The sequence below is a fragment of the Perca fluviatilis genome, chromosome 21, assembly GCF_010015445.1.
Source record: "Perca fluviatilis chromosome 21, GENO_Pfluv_1.0, whole genome shotgun sequence".
NCBI classification, from domain to species: Eukaryota; Metazoa; Chordata; class Actinopteri; order Perciformes; family Percidae; genus Perca; species Perca fluviatilis.
This window is the reverse complement of record NC_053132.1, coordinates 17,532,878-17,545,180: the sequence shown is the minus strand read 5'-3', so window position 1 is coordinate 17,545,180 and position 12,303 is coordinate 17,532,878. Positions and strand designations below refer to the sequence as shown.

At 42.7% G+C, this 12,303-nt stretch overlaps 1 protein-coding gene across 3 annotated transcripts in view; it reads right to left on the bottom strand.

The window, feature by feature from the left end:
- ntn2 (netrin 2) overlaps positions 1-12,303 on the bottom strand; it is a 69,975-nt gene that overhangs the window by 35,162 nt on the left and 22,510 nt on the right. The window contains exon 1 of one of the 3 annotated variants that reach the window (XM_039787552.1): positions 9,218-9,409. The exons of 1 other annotated variant lie outside the window; for it this stretch is intronic. The gene's annotated coding sequence lies outside the window, so the exon portion shown is untranslated. Of the gene's footprint in view, positions 1-6,408; positions 6,560-9,217; positions 9,410-12,303 lie in introns of those variants that run through there. One more of the 3 variants, XM_039787551.1, reaches the window with a different exon arrangement.

Genomic DNA, 12,303 nt, shown 5'->3' with positions numbered 1-12,303 from the left:
CCCAGTAAGAGTAAGGGAGTGAATGGAGGTCTACTGGGTCGCCTCTGTTAGATGACAGCAAGCTGAGGCCCAAACTGGTGCCCTGCTGTCCCTCCAGCCTGCTGTACAGTAATCCCTGGTGGGGTTATTAGTGGCTGCCCAGAACCATGGAGGACTTTTTAATAGGCTAACAACAGGACCACCTCCATTCTCGTTATCATTATTGAAAGATGCATCGTATGAATAGAAAAGAACAGCGAGAGCAGCGACAAAGTCAAAACTCCCGCTGTACACAGACGGCACGCATGGGGTTGTTGTTGAGGCTGTTCACCTGAATAACATTTCAGCTCATGTGTGTCTTATTCAGAGATCACATTCAGAATTATTTTGTCGTTTAATCAGTTGATTTTCTTTTTTAATCTTTTACTCAAGAATGTCACTTTTTTGCCATTTTTTCTTGAATCAATGACTTCAACAATTAATAGATTATCAAAGGTTTGGGGGATTTATTTTCTGTTAATGGTCTAATCGATTAATTGAATAACCCCCACACACACACACACACACACACACACACACACACACACACACACACACACACACACACACACACACACACACACACACACACACACACACACACACACACACACACACACACACACACACACACACACACACACTTGAATCAACATGACTGACAGGCCTCAGGTAACAGGGGTCAAATATTAGTGGCCTGAATTCCACTTGATGATGGCCATCTCTGCAGTGGTGACGACGATCCTGCCGTTTGTGTAAGCGTGCATGTGTGTGTGTGGGTGGGTGTAGGGTGCTTGGAGTTCCTCGCTGGTATTCATTAGGGATTGAGGAGGAGAGGAGGAGGAGCAGGGAGGGCTGAGGGCAGAAGGGGGTCAACTCTCACAGCTGAGAGTGTCATTAGCAGGGGGATCACTGGCACTTTTTTAAAGTCTGCTTATGTCTGCTCAGGTTCAGTGTGAGTGAACGTTTAATCTGATAAATATCCATAGGTTTGTTTTGCTTTACTTTTATTTCAACCTTCAAAACGGTTCACAATCACCTCAAACTGCTGCAACAAAACGAGTTGCTATCTGTATAATGATCTGCTAATACATCTTAGGCTCTCAAGTGCTTGTGAGGCTAATCCTAAAGCAGGACGATCCAAAAGGCATCGTAAAACATATAAGTGAAATAATCTCTGTCTGGCAGAAAGAGACACTGCAGGGAGAAGCAGAACGCCTAGCAAAGGAATGCAGCAGCTTCTGTGGCCTAGCCCACATGGCTGGCCCCGAGTCCGACAGCGGTTCTTTAAATCAACAGAACCTGATCCAGAACCGAACAGGAAGAGAAGACAGGCGGCGCGAGGTGGAATATGAGGTCAACTCTCACAGATTCTCAGACAGGAAGTTGTGCTAAACTACCACTCTCTGTATTTATGCACTTCAGTACAAAAGCAGGAGAAAATGCTGATAGGACAAGTTGTGTATTTTTCTGTTAATGAAGTGTTCTGTGCAGGTCAGTGTTTTTGGTGAGAAAATGGGAGATGTAGGGGGGAGAAAGGACATGAGCAGGCAGAAAGTTCTGGGCAACAGTGACTCAGATTCAGGGTTAAGCAGGGTTAATTTGTGAGAAACAAGACAGACAGATATCTAGAATAAGAAGGGCTCTTTGTTTCATTTTCACACTGTTTTTTTGTCCGAACACATCCAAACAATGTTGTATTTTCTGCAGCAAAAATAAAATGCAGTTTAGAGTAACTTTTTTGTTTTCGTTAATAAAAAGTGAAGAGACAAAGTGCAAATGTGACTCTGAGTATGAGGCAGATTTCTTCTTAAGTAAATTAAAAACAGTTTAACTGTGAGGTGATTGAACTTCAAATGGTATTTTAAAAATCTGATTTTCAAATGTGTTATTTTTTTAAGTTTTTAATACAAAAAAGTGTTAAACTTAAATAACACTATAGAGTATAGTAGCAGGCACGTAACAATACATACCCAATAGTCCATTTGATTTGAGTCACATCTGAGGATGGATAAATGATATTGTGGTGTTACTAAAATATAATGGCAAGCCATTGTTGTGCTACAACACAATGGCATCTTTGTTAAAAAAAATCAAAGCAGGGGTTTAACTACAAAGGAGGTCCGAGAAGGCAAGAATTGAACTCTGTCTCTTTTTTTTTTTTTACTGACAGAACGATGGACTTGGGAGTGAAGGGACAAGAGTTCAAACATGTACTGTATAGCCTCCTATGTCAAAGAAATATTTCCTCTACATGTGCCGTCAAGATGCGCTTGAGAATGAGATGACACCCACCGCCTTGCGATGGCGGGCAGAGACACAGATTCCTCTTTAGTGTTTGTCACTGGATAAAGGCCACGCAGCAGGGTTACAGAGATTATAAAGCCGTGGAAAACAAATGCTGAGAGGTTAAAGTGTACCGTTTTGAGAGTGGGTGGGTGGACTGAGGACTCCTTGATTGAACGTTTCCCATGGACCTGAGCATAACCCTGACCGCAGCTTTGCAGCAGTGTGGTTGGATGTTGGCAGGTGAGGTGTTCCTGGTTATGAGCGGAAGTAGCTCGTTTAGAAGGATGGAAGGATTTAAGCAGAGGAGAGGTGAGCACTCCTTCAAAGCCCTTTGAAGGCTGGCTGCGGTAGGCAGAGCAGCGGTTTTCCCAAAAAGCCCCCCTCACAGGAAAACAGTCTCTTTTTTCCATTGCACAAGAGCAACCTCTACCCCACAGCCGAAAGCAAAGACCCGCTTTGAACTCACAGGGGGAAAAGAAACCACAAATCATTTTATTAAGTGCTTGGAATACTCACACGGTTGCGTACATTACACACACGTTGTTGATGGACAAACACATGCTCTCCACTAGTTCTTATTCCCATTATGTGCCCTCACTCACACTGGAAGACACATTGTGAATGATGCCAAAGCTTGTGACTCATCAGCAAAACTCCCTTTCCCCTCTTCCCTTGTTCCTCTCCTTCCTATATCCCCCTCGCTCATTCGTCCTCAACGGCAATGTTAGCACAATCCGGGTGACCTTTGCCTAGAGGTAATAGGTCAGCGGTCTCCCAGTGAAAAGGCCAAAGTAACTACTGTTAATGTCTCTCTTTTGGCTTGACTGACGTTAACCCAACAAGTCCTCCAAATTAAAAAACAAATAAGTAATTTGTCCATGTCCTGTAGGCTGACACACAGGCGTCGTCTGTTCTCTTCTCTCTGAGCTGACGGACCTATTGGCAGGCCAATGAATGTGGTTATTGCTTGGCCTATGGCTGCATTTGTAAATTAATCTATGATGGTATAGATATGGTTAATGGTAGCTGTGCTGTGTGCTGTGACTACTCTTAAGTGCACCGTACCTATTAACAATAGCCGGATTTGAACCCGCAGCGCCTCTATCAGATATGACAGATGTGTTATCAAACACACCACAGAAATGCAGTAGCTTCAAAACAACGCTCAGCCAGCACAACCATGTCAATTCACTGCTGCGCACACACACACACACACACACACACACACACACACACACACACACACACACACACACACACACACACACACACACACACACACACACACACACACACACAATGTAGTTAGTGTTACACCCATGTTCCACAGTCATAATCATAGCAGTGCATAGCCATGGCTGCAGCCGCAATCAACAGCAACAGCCAAAGCTTTACCATTCCGTGGCTATAATCATAGTCACAGCTGCAGTGTGTCAAAAATCAGCAGCATATCATAACACAGCTCAGGCTTTTTCTATGGATCAGAGGGACAACAAATATTGGGAGGTAATGCTATGGAATTTCAGGAAACTTTTCTTTGTACAAAAAATGCCACTTCGTCAAGGTTACGGGTGCTTTGTCGTCATGGTTACAATAATGAACATGTTAGGGAACGATTGTGGTCAAGCGAACATAACCAAAATGATGTTGACTGTTGGTTTGAAATACCAAAAACACGAGAAAAAAAAAACAGCAGTCTCCTATGTTAGATCCATCCACCCAGACTTCCTCCTTACACAGACTTTGTGACAACGTCACCTCAGTTGCTCCTTTGCTCACCTGATAATTACTACAGCCGCTGGAGGTCTTTGTCACTTAATCATAAACATTTGCCATTTTGTGGCAATTGTTGCTCTGATTCTTCTTGGGAGGATGCTCCGTTAGTATGGTTAGTTTAGCAGGTTAGCATGCTAGCAAAGAGCTGGTCCAACTTCATGGCAGCAGCCTGCTATTTTAATGTGTTGCTTTGCCCTCTGTGCAGAATAACTGTCGACGAGATGAGCAGAACAGTCAGATAAGAATACTGATTTGGGGCACAGATCGGCTGTGGACCTCACACACACATATCCCCTCTGCATCTGGAGGAAATGTGTGGCTGACACATGCAGGCCTAGCAGGGTGCAGGGAGTGGCAGGATGAAGCGTGTGAATCTTGGCCCCTGGATCCTCTTCACTCTGTGCGAGACATCATGGGTGTCATGCTGACGAATGACAGGTATTTTAACAGGAAACGTAAGCTGGCAAACACCCAATCTGTCACTCAAAGAACACACAGCCATATAAGAAGTAAAACAGCATTCTCACCTCTTAAGTGGAGACAATGAATGTGTGAATATGTGGTTGAGGGTACTTTGTCACCACATCCATCTCCAGGTCTAAATATAAATTCATATTGGGTATGGAAATGATCCAGGAAGGAAAGAATATAAAATCTCTACATGTGAAATTCCATGTGGAGTCAAATCACAATATTAAACTGCCGTTCAAGAAAATTTGTGTTATATTTGCGATGAAATCAGGTTCCAAAACCTGATGTGGTAGATCCAAAGAAACAGCTGTAGTATAAAAGTGATCATTCTGATCTCACTGACAGCTTCACCAGCAGGGTCATGGTTGAGCAGAGCTCATTTTTTAAAATCGGCCTTAGGTCATTTATTCAAAATGATGAAAGATTGACTCAAAGAGCAAAACCAGAAAAGGGCTGACGGAAAGAGAGATTACTTAACCCCGTCAAACTGTTGAAGCCATAGGAGACATTTATATTGGATGTGTTGACTGTCCTCGCTCAAGAGTTCTGAGGAATCCTGTTTTCCAAAGCAGAAGAAAACGATTATGTTCATGCCGCTTTCTCCATCTCAATCCAAATCCATCCAAAATCTGCACTATGTTGCTTTGGATTAGTTTCCACATCATGTGCCCTCAGCTGCTCCTGGCTCTACCTCCCCCCACTCTGTTATTGATGGAAGCAGGGTGTGATGCAATTAAATAATGATGACTAATTTGCTAAAAGACAGCAGTGATGGCCATGCTCCAGAGGAACAGCACCACACTCGCAGTCAACTCGAACATTTCCCCTGGTTTACGTTTTACATTCTCTCTCTGACCTCAGTGAACAGTGAGGACTCGGAGGCCTTCTCGTGGACTGATTCCAGTCATTTGGGTGAGGGTGAGAAGTAGGTCAAGTGGCTGACACTGTTTCAGAATGCAATAGGGGCATACTTTAAGTCTATTGAAGCAGTTAAGATAAGCAATCTGTGTGGGACTCTCACTTTCGCTTCCAGGCTTGTTGCTGCTTGTGAGCGGAGAGTAAGTAGATGAGCTTAGAGATCTCATCATTATTGTAATAGTTATAGTCTGCTGTAATTGTAATAGTGCTGTTTCCTATCACACCTCGACCACACTGGGCTTCAGTGTCAAATCAAGCTCATCATCACTTTACTCCTTAATGAACTACAGAGAAGACAACTTAAAGCTGCCTGACATTGTTCGTGTACTTTTCTATTTATTGCTCTACAAGAATCTTCAAAACTGAAAAATCATGTTTTTTTCCCCACACAAATATTCGGCGTCAAAGCGAAAAGGGAAAATATTAGAAGTGACAAACGCTATTGGGAGACTTGGCCAAGGGTAGTGTCGAGGAAGACGGGAACCGAGAAGCGCGCTGCTTGCTTTGGCATCCGAACTTGGCTCTGATTCAAAGTCGCTATTAAAGCTCCCTGGCTCCGTATAGCCCTCCTCTTGTACCTCGTATTAAATTCTCGGCGAGGGCTGTTTTTCTAAATTTCTTTGGTGCATCTTTCCAAACCGAGGAGGCTGACACCTGTCTGTGGTGTCCGCCGCTCTGATCCAGCGCGCCGCGCTGATTCAGCGACCCAAACGCCTACTTACGGTCACACGAGCTCAGCCTATAATAAAGTAATGTCAGTCATTACCTTCATTTAAAACAAATAGCAGTAATGGGCAGCCCGTCACAGCAAGCGCTGTGAGTCACTCGCTGCTTTTCTAAGAGAATAAGTGGTGCGTAAAATTGAAATCTGCTCTCCACAAAAACACGCTGGATGTGAAATAAACAGACACAGCGACCTGCAAATTATAAACTCACCCCGGTGTCAAGTCGTCAGTGTTGCTGTCTTTGAATTTAAAAAGGACATCCCCCTGAGATCCACACCAATTAGCCTTTATGTTCTCTTCCGTCAGGAATTGTCCCCTCCAAACGCAAAAAGTGTCTCGTGTTTCTCGCCTCGTTAAAAAAAAAAAAAAAAAAAAAAAAAAAGGCGCGCACACAACAAAGAGGTGGGGGCGCCCCCCCCAAGGGGGGGGCCCCCCCCCCCCCCCCCCCACGCTCAAACTAACTGAAAGCCGTCCAGTACATCCATAGGTTGTAAAGCGAGCCCGGGGTAGGCTACTCCCCATTAAAATCAAACCCAGATTTTCCCAACCATGTATGCGCACGCGAGAGAGAGAGAGAGAGAGAGAGAGAGAGAGAGAGAGAGAGAGAGAGAGAGAGAGAGAGAGAGAGAGATCTAAATATTCCACTGTGTTCTGTGCTTCAAGTTTCATTTTACCTGCAATTTGGTGATGCGTGTAATTTACCTGTGAAGCCAAAATAACGCGCAATCTAACATAAACACTTGACCAAAGTACCACTTGCTTCAAGATTCTTTTTCCTCAAACAACACAACTGGTCTCACTTTTACAACGAATACCTCCGCCGCTTTACGGACTCATTCTCACTGTGCTGCCTGCTCTAAATGCCCCATGGCTCACTGTGTTCACAGGCAGCCATATGGAGGTCGTAATGAGAACACAACGTTGAACCTGTTGAAAAAGAATAGGCCTAGCGGGGCTCCGGGGCCCACAGAAACAAGAGGCAGATGCCGAATGTTATAATTTATTAATCCTAATAATAGTCCAACACGTGTTGGATTTATTAGTGTAAGCCTGCGTCAAGGCAGCAAATTGTTGCCGTTTTGATGGTTTTATTAATACGTAGGTCTAATAATAAAAGCATTTGAATATGTTATGCTATTGGCTCGTGGTTGCATCATGAGGATGGTCTGTTGTGGGTCGATGGTGTGTGTGTGTGTGTGTGTGTGTGTGTGTGTGTGTGTGTGTGTGTGTGTGTGTGTGTGTGTGTGTGTGTGTGTGTGTGTGTGTGCGTAGAGAGAGGTTCGTTTTGGCACAGAAAATGTGGCCCTGCGCCCTCGGCCATGACAGCAGCATATTAACTCATTAACTACATTCATATGGCTTTATACCCCTCTAGGTTAAAGAACAACAGCGTAATTTGTTTGTCTAGATCAGGGTTTGCAATTTTATATAGCATCACAGTGTGCGTTAAAACGTACTGGAGAGGTCAAAACTGGTTTACAACAGGTTTTTAATTGTAGTCAATAGTAATGAATTATATTGATATTGCCATAGCCTATATCTACACAAAGCAGTAAAAGAACACAAATGGGGACTTTAATTTAAAGGCATTCTTTTGCCTGCGACTTTCAAGTTGTCTCAGCCAATCACATCTGAGCACCAAAACTACTCATTTTGTGGCCACAATCCGCTTTATCGTTGCCGTTAATTCAGGCGACATTACCGCGTGTTGCTACTCTCTGTGTTATTGCAGGTGCAGCCTTTCTACCGGCGGGCCATTATTATTCGAGCATCACGGCCGACCAAATCCCGAGCACCTCCCGGCTCCGCTGTAAGCTGATCAACATTCCTCCTGTATTTACTGTACCATCCTCTGGGGGGAACAGCCCGACCCGGCCCGGCTCGGCCCGGCCCGGGACCGAGCTGCGCTTTGGTGCCTTTATTCCAGTAATTCATCTCAAAACAAAGACTGTATAAACACGTATTCAAACCCCGCGGATAACTTAAGATAATAAGCATTAACCCCAATCCTGATTGTGTATTCGCGTGCGTGTGTGACGCCTACATCAGGACACACCTGCAGCCAATAATTAACAGTATCAGTGAGCAATGGGACAGGAACAATGACACTGCCAATGAATGGGTTTGAACACAGTGCCAGCTTCATTAGAATAAGGCTAAAATCAATTAAATTAAACTCGAGCCAGGGTAAATGGCACATGAGCGAGACCATGGGTAATTGGGCAGTATGTTAAAGAATTAAAGCAATTTCTTGCTCGTGAAAACTTGACACATTTTCTCCCAAGAAACTTCTAATCTCATGTATCTGCCATCAGCCTGTATTTATTGTTATTACTCCTTTTGCTCCTCTGGCCTCCTGTCCTATTACTTTATTCTCTTATTCGTCTAAGACCGATTCTTCATTTGAAATTCTCCTTTCCTTCTTGACGATTTTCTCACATGAATCAGACCCTAAAATAACCTTTTCATCGGCTTCCCGGGAGTCTAAATTAGTTTTTATAATGAATCTTCATTATGTTCTAATTGCATTTTTCCAGTGCTCGCTGGTCTTCATTTTTATTCACCAACTGAACAAATTCCTCTAGACACACTTTTATCATTTACTTTACTATGTTTTCAATTAAACTGCTCGAGTTTAAACTCAGACATTTGAGAAAGTAGGCCAGTAATTGGAACAATCACAGCAGGCTTTAAACAATTTGTTCCAACTGAGGTTCTTGAAATTGAACAAAATACTAGAAATCTTTAGTTCAGTTAAACAAAACTGAAACATTCTGCTGTCAGCTATAGCCTTCACAGTTTCATAGACATACACACTATCTATTTACACATTGCCAGTATAGTCCATGTTCAGCATTTCACCATACATTGCCAATTTTGATATTCCTGTGAAATAAAGGAGCCCCGCCAGCCAGGCACTAATCTAGTTAGATTATCTCTCCAATTACAACTGGAAGAGATTAGACTGCGATAAAGACAGATTGAAAGAAAGAAAGACTAACTACAGGCAACACACTCACTTGCTGTCAGATGGGATTCAAGCGGGGAGCTCTCCTCGGTCCTTTAGAGTTGTTGCAATTGGATCAGTCTGCTGATTTTTGTCTGCAAAACAAGCCTCAGTGGTGTGTCTGTTCAAAGCCCGGGGCTCTCAGCGCTGGGTTCCCTGCGGCGGACACCCTGGAGAAAATGTCAGCCTCCGGATTTTTCCTCGCTTCATTTTTTGGCACCCCTGCTGTTGGGCGCCCCTGCTGTTGGGCGCAAGGAGAGATGCTTACCTTGTCCAGGGGGGGAACCCCCCCCACACCCCCTCCCCTACCTGTCATTCAGTGGAGGAAGGTCGCCCTCTTGTGGCTTAGCACGTGTAAAGCTCCTTTAGGTTTCTGATCCGAGATCCACAGTTTAGCACTCTTTACATTCGGTTAGCCCAAATGTATTGTCGTTTCTGTCCTCATAATATTAGAAGTTCTCATATTAAGAGAATTTTAAGCAACGTCATGTCTAGAAGCCATGTCGAAGTAATATATGAGACCAGAGACCTTTGTCAATGCAGACACTGAGACTTGGCATAGAAAGAAAATCACAGGTGTTGGTAATAACATTAATGATGCCCTGTCCCATTTAGTTGTTCCGGTAAGCCCTGCAAGTGAGCCAGCACACACAATAGATCGCTAAAACAAAAATGGAATGCAGCCATCATTAATGTTATCAGTTGCACCAGTGTTTCAGCCATAGGCTGTATAGAACTGGTTTCACCTTTGCTTTAAGAAAGGTCTTGAGCCCTGTAATAAAATAAAACAAAATAAAATAAAATAATACATGCACACCACGTATTTGTAATGATTGATCCACTGGTGTGTCCAGTAAAGTTCAACACTTTTGAGGTATAAAATGCTCCGGTTATCTCCAACCTCTTCAATCTGTTTGCAGTCTTCAAACTCTCAGCAGAGATCATATGAAGCTTTGGCATGTGGCTAACATCACTACCATGCTGTTCAACCACTATGTAACAACGTACCCCTTATGGTACTATGTTAGGGAGGAATTAGCTTGTTCATATGGAGGCAAATAGACAACATGCAATGCCTTTGTGAAACCATAGATACATACTGGGTTTCTGACTTTCTAATAAGCTATCAGCAAAAGTAAGTCATCAGCAATAATACATGTTAATGACATCGATGTCCAGACACAATCTGTCAACCCAAAAGTTTTTCTTAACTGATCTATTAAGCATTAATTAATTACACATATCAGTCATTAATACATTTATTTGTCAGTGGTGGAAGTACTCAGATGTTTTATTGTATGATGTTTTAAGTAAAATTTGTTATACAGTGTAGAAATACTTTTACAATTAAAAGTCCTGCATTCAAAATCTTACTAAAGTAAAAGTACAAAATATTAGAATCAAAATATACCAAAAGTAAAAGTACTCATTATGGTCCATTTCAGAATAATATATACAGTATTATGTTATTGGATTATGATTATTGATGCACATACCTATAAGCATCACTTTAATGTTTTAACAAATGTATATACTGTCAGGATGCTTTATCTACAAAAAACACATCGGAATTGATTTGTTAATTACATTTTGTTTTACAAATCTGAATCTGCAAAATAACTGTAACTAAAGCTGTTAAATAATTGTAGTGCAGTTAAAAGTACTAGTACAGAGCCCGTTGAAAATGTGCCTGTTTGTAAAGGGCGATTGCTTGGCCTGTGGTATTGCTGCTTGTAGAATTATTCAAAACCAAACTGTATCCCAAAATTACTTAGGAGGACCTAAGTAAGGACCCCAAACCACTTACTCAACTGTAGCCTATAGGGGTGGGAATCACCAGAGGCCTCACGATACGATATCATCACGATACTTATGTCACGATACAATATTATTGCGATTTTAAACATATTGCAATATTCTGCGATATATTGCAATTTATTACCTTTTTTCCAACTTCAAATTTTTCCCAGTTTCAAATGATGTCCCCAAAGGAAAATTTTGTCAACATTTGTTTTATCTAAAAAGATACATTTCTCTGTTTGTTCATCTCACTTCAATTGTATTGCTGCAAAATGGGGATTGTCAAGCAGACAGACTGACCAACACATATATCATAAAAGATCGATACTTGGCGTCTGTGTATCGATACAGTATTGCCACGAAAAATATCGCGATACTATGCTGTATCGATTTTTTCCCCCACCCCTAGTAGCCTATAGCCTACTACTGACTTACAGTGTAGGCTACGTCTACATCAGAGGAAGACATTGTAGGCCTACCTACTACTGTATTTACCTGACAGAGAACGGGGCAGATTCAGAATGCAATCACAAAATATCACAATGACAATGTGGAGTAATCGAGTAATCGACATTGGACTCATGGCAGTGTGCTACCCACCCAGCCTGTTATGAGAGCTAATCAGCAAATATCTGTGTTCATCAACCACCAGAACCGGACCATTTGTGTGTGTGTGTGTGTGTGTGTGTGTGTGTGTGTGTGTGTGTGTGTGTGTGTGTGTGTGTGTGTGTGTGTGTGTGTGTGTGTGCGCAGAGAGAGGCGGAGAGAGAGAGAGAGAGAGAGAGAGAGAGAGAGAGAGAGAGAGAGAGAGACGGAGTTGTCTCGTGTCGTATGATTGTTAAGGAATTTAACATTTCAGCAGAGGTGTTCATTTCCATACAGGTTTAGTGGCTTGATGGTTAATGGTGAAGTATGGATTTGATTCGCGGGGTATTTTGGTGACGGTAATGTTATTAGTGTTGTAAGTTAGCAGTAGACTTAATTAACCCGACCCAGGGTGCTGTGTCTGCCCGGTTCAACTCTGAGATGTGAAGGAATAATCTCCGAGATTACATTATGGTCTGCCAGCTCACAGATATTTAATAGATATAAATGCATAATAAATGCAGGAAAAGAGTCAAAGGCTGTAACACCCCCCACCCCCCGCTGTTGTAAAGCGTTCTGTATGTGGCGTCTGCATGTGATGTGCAGGTTACCTTCCCCCCCAAACACGGACACACATACATACAGATACGTCTCGCTTTATTAGATAGATAACCTGCCTATAAGTGGCATCACACTCTGTCTGCACTTGTTGTC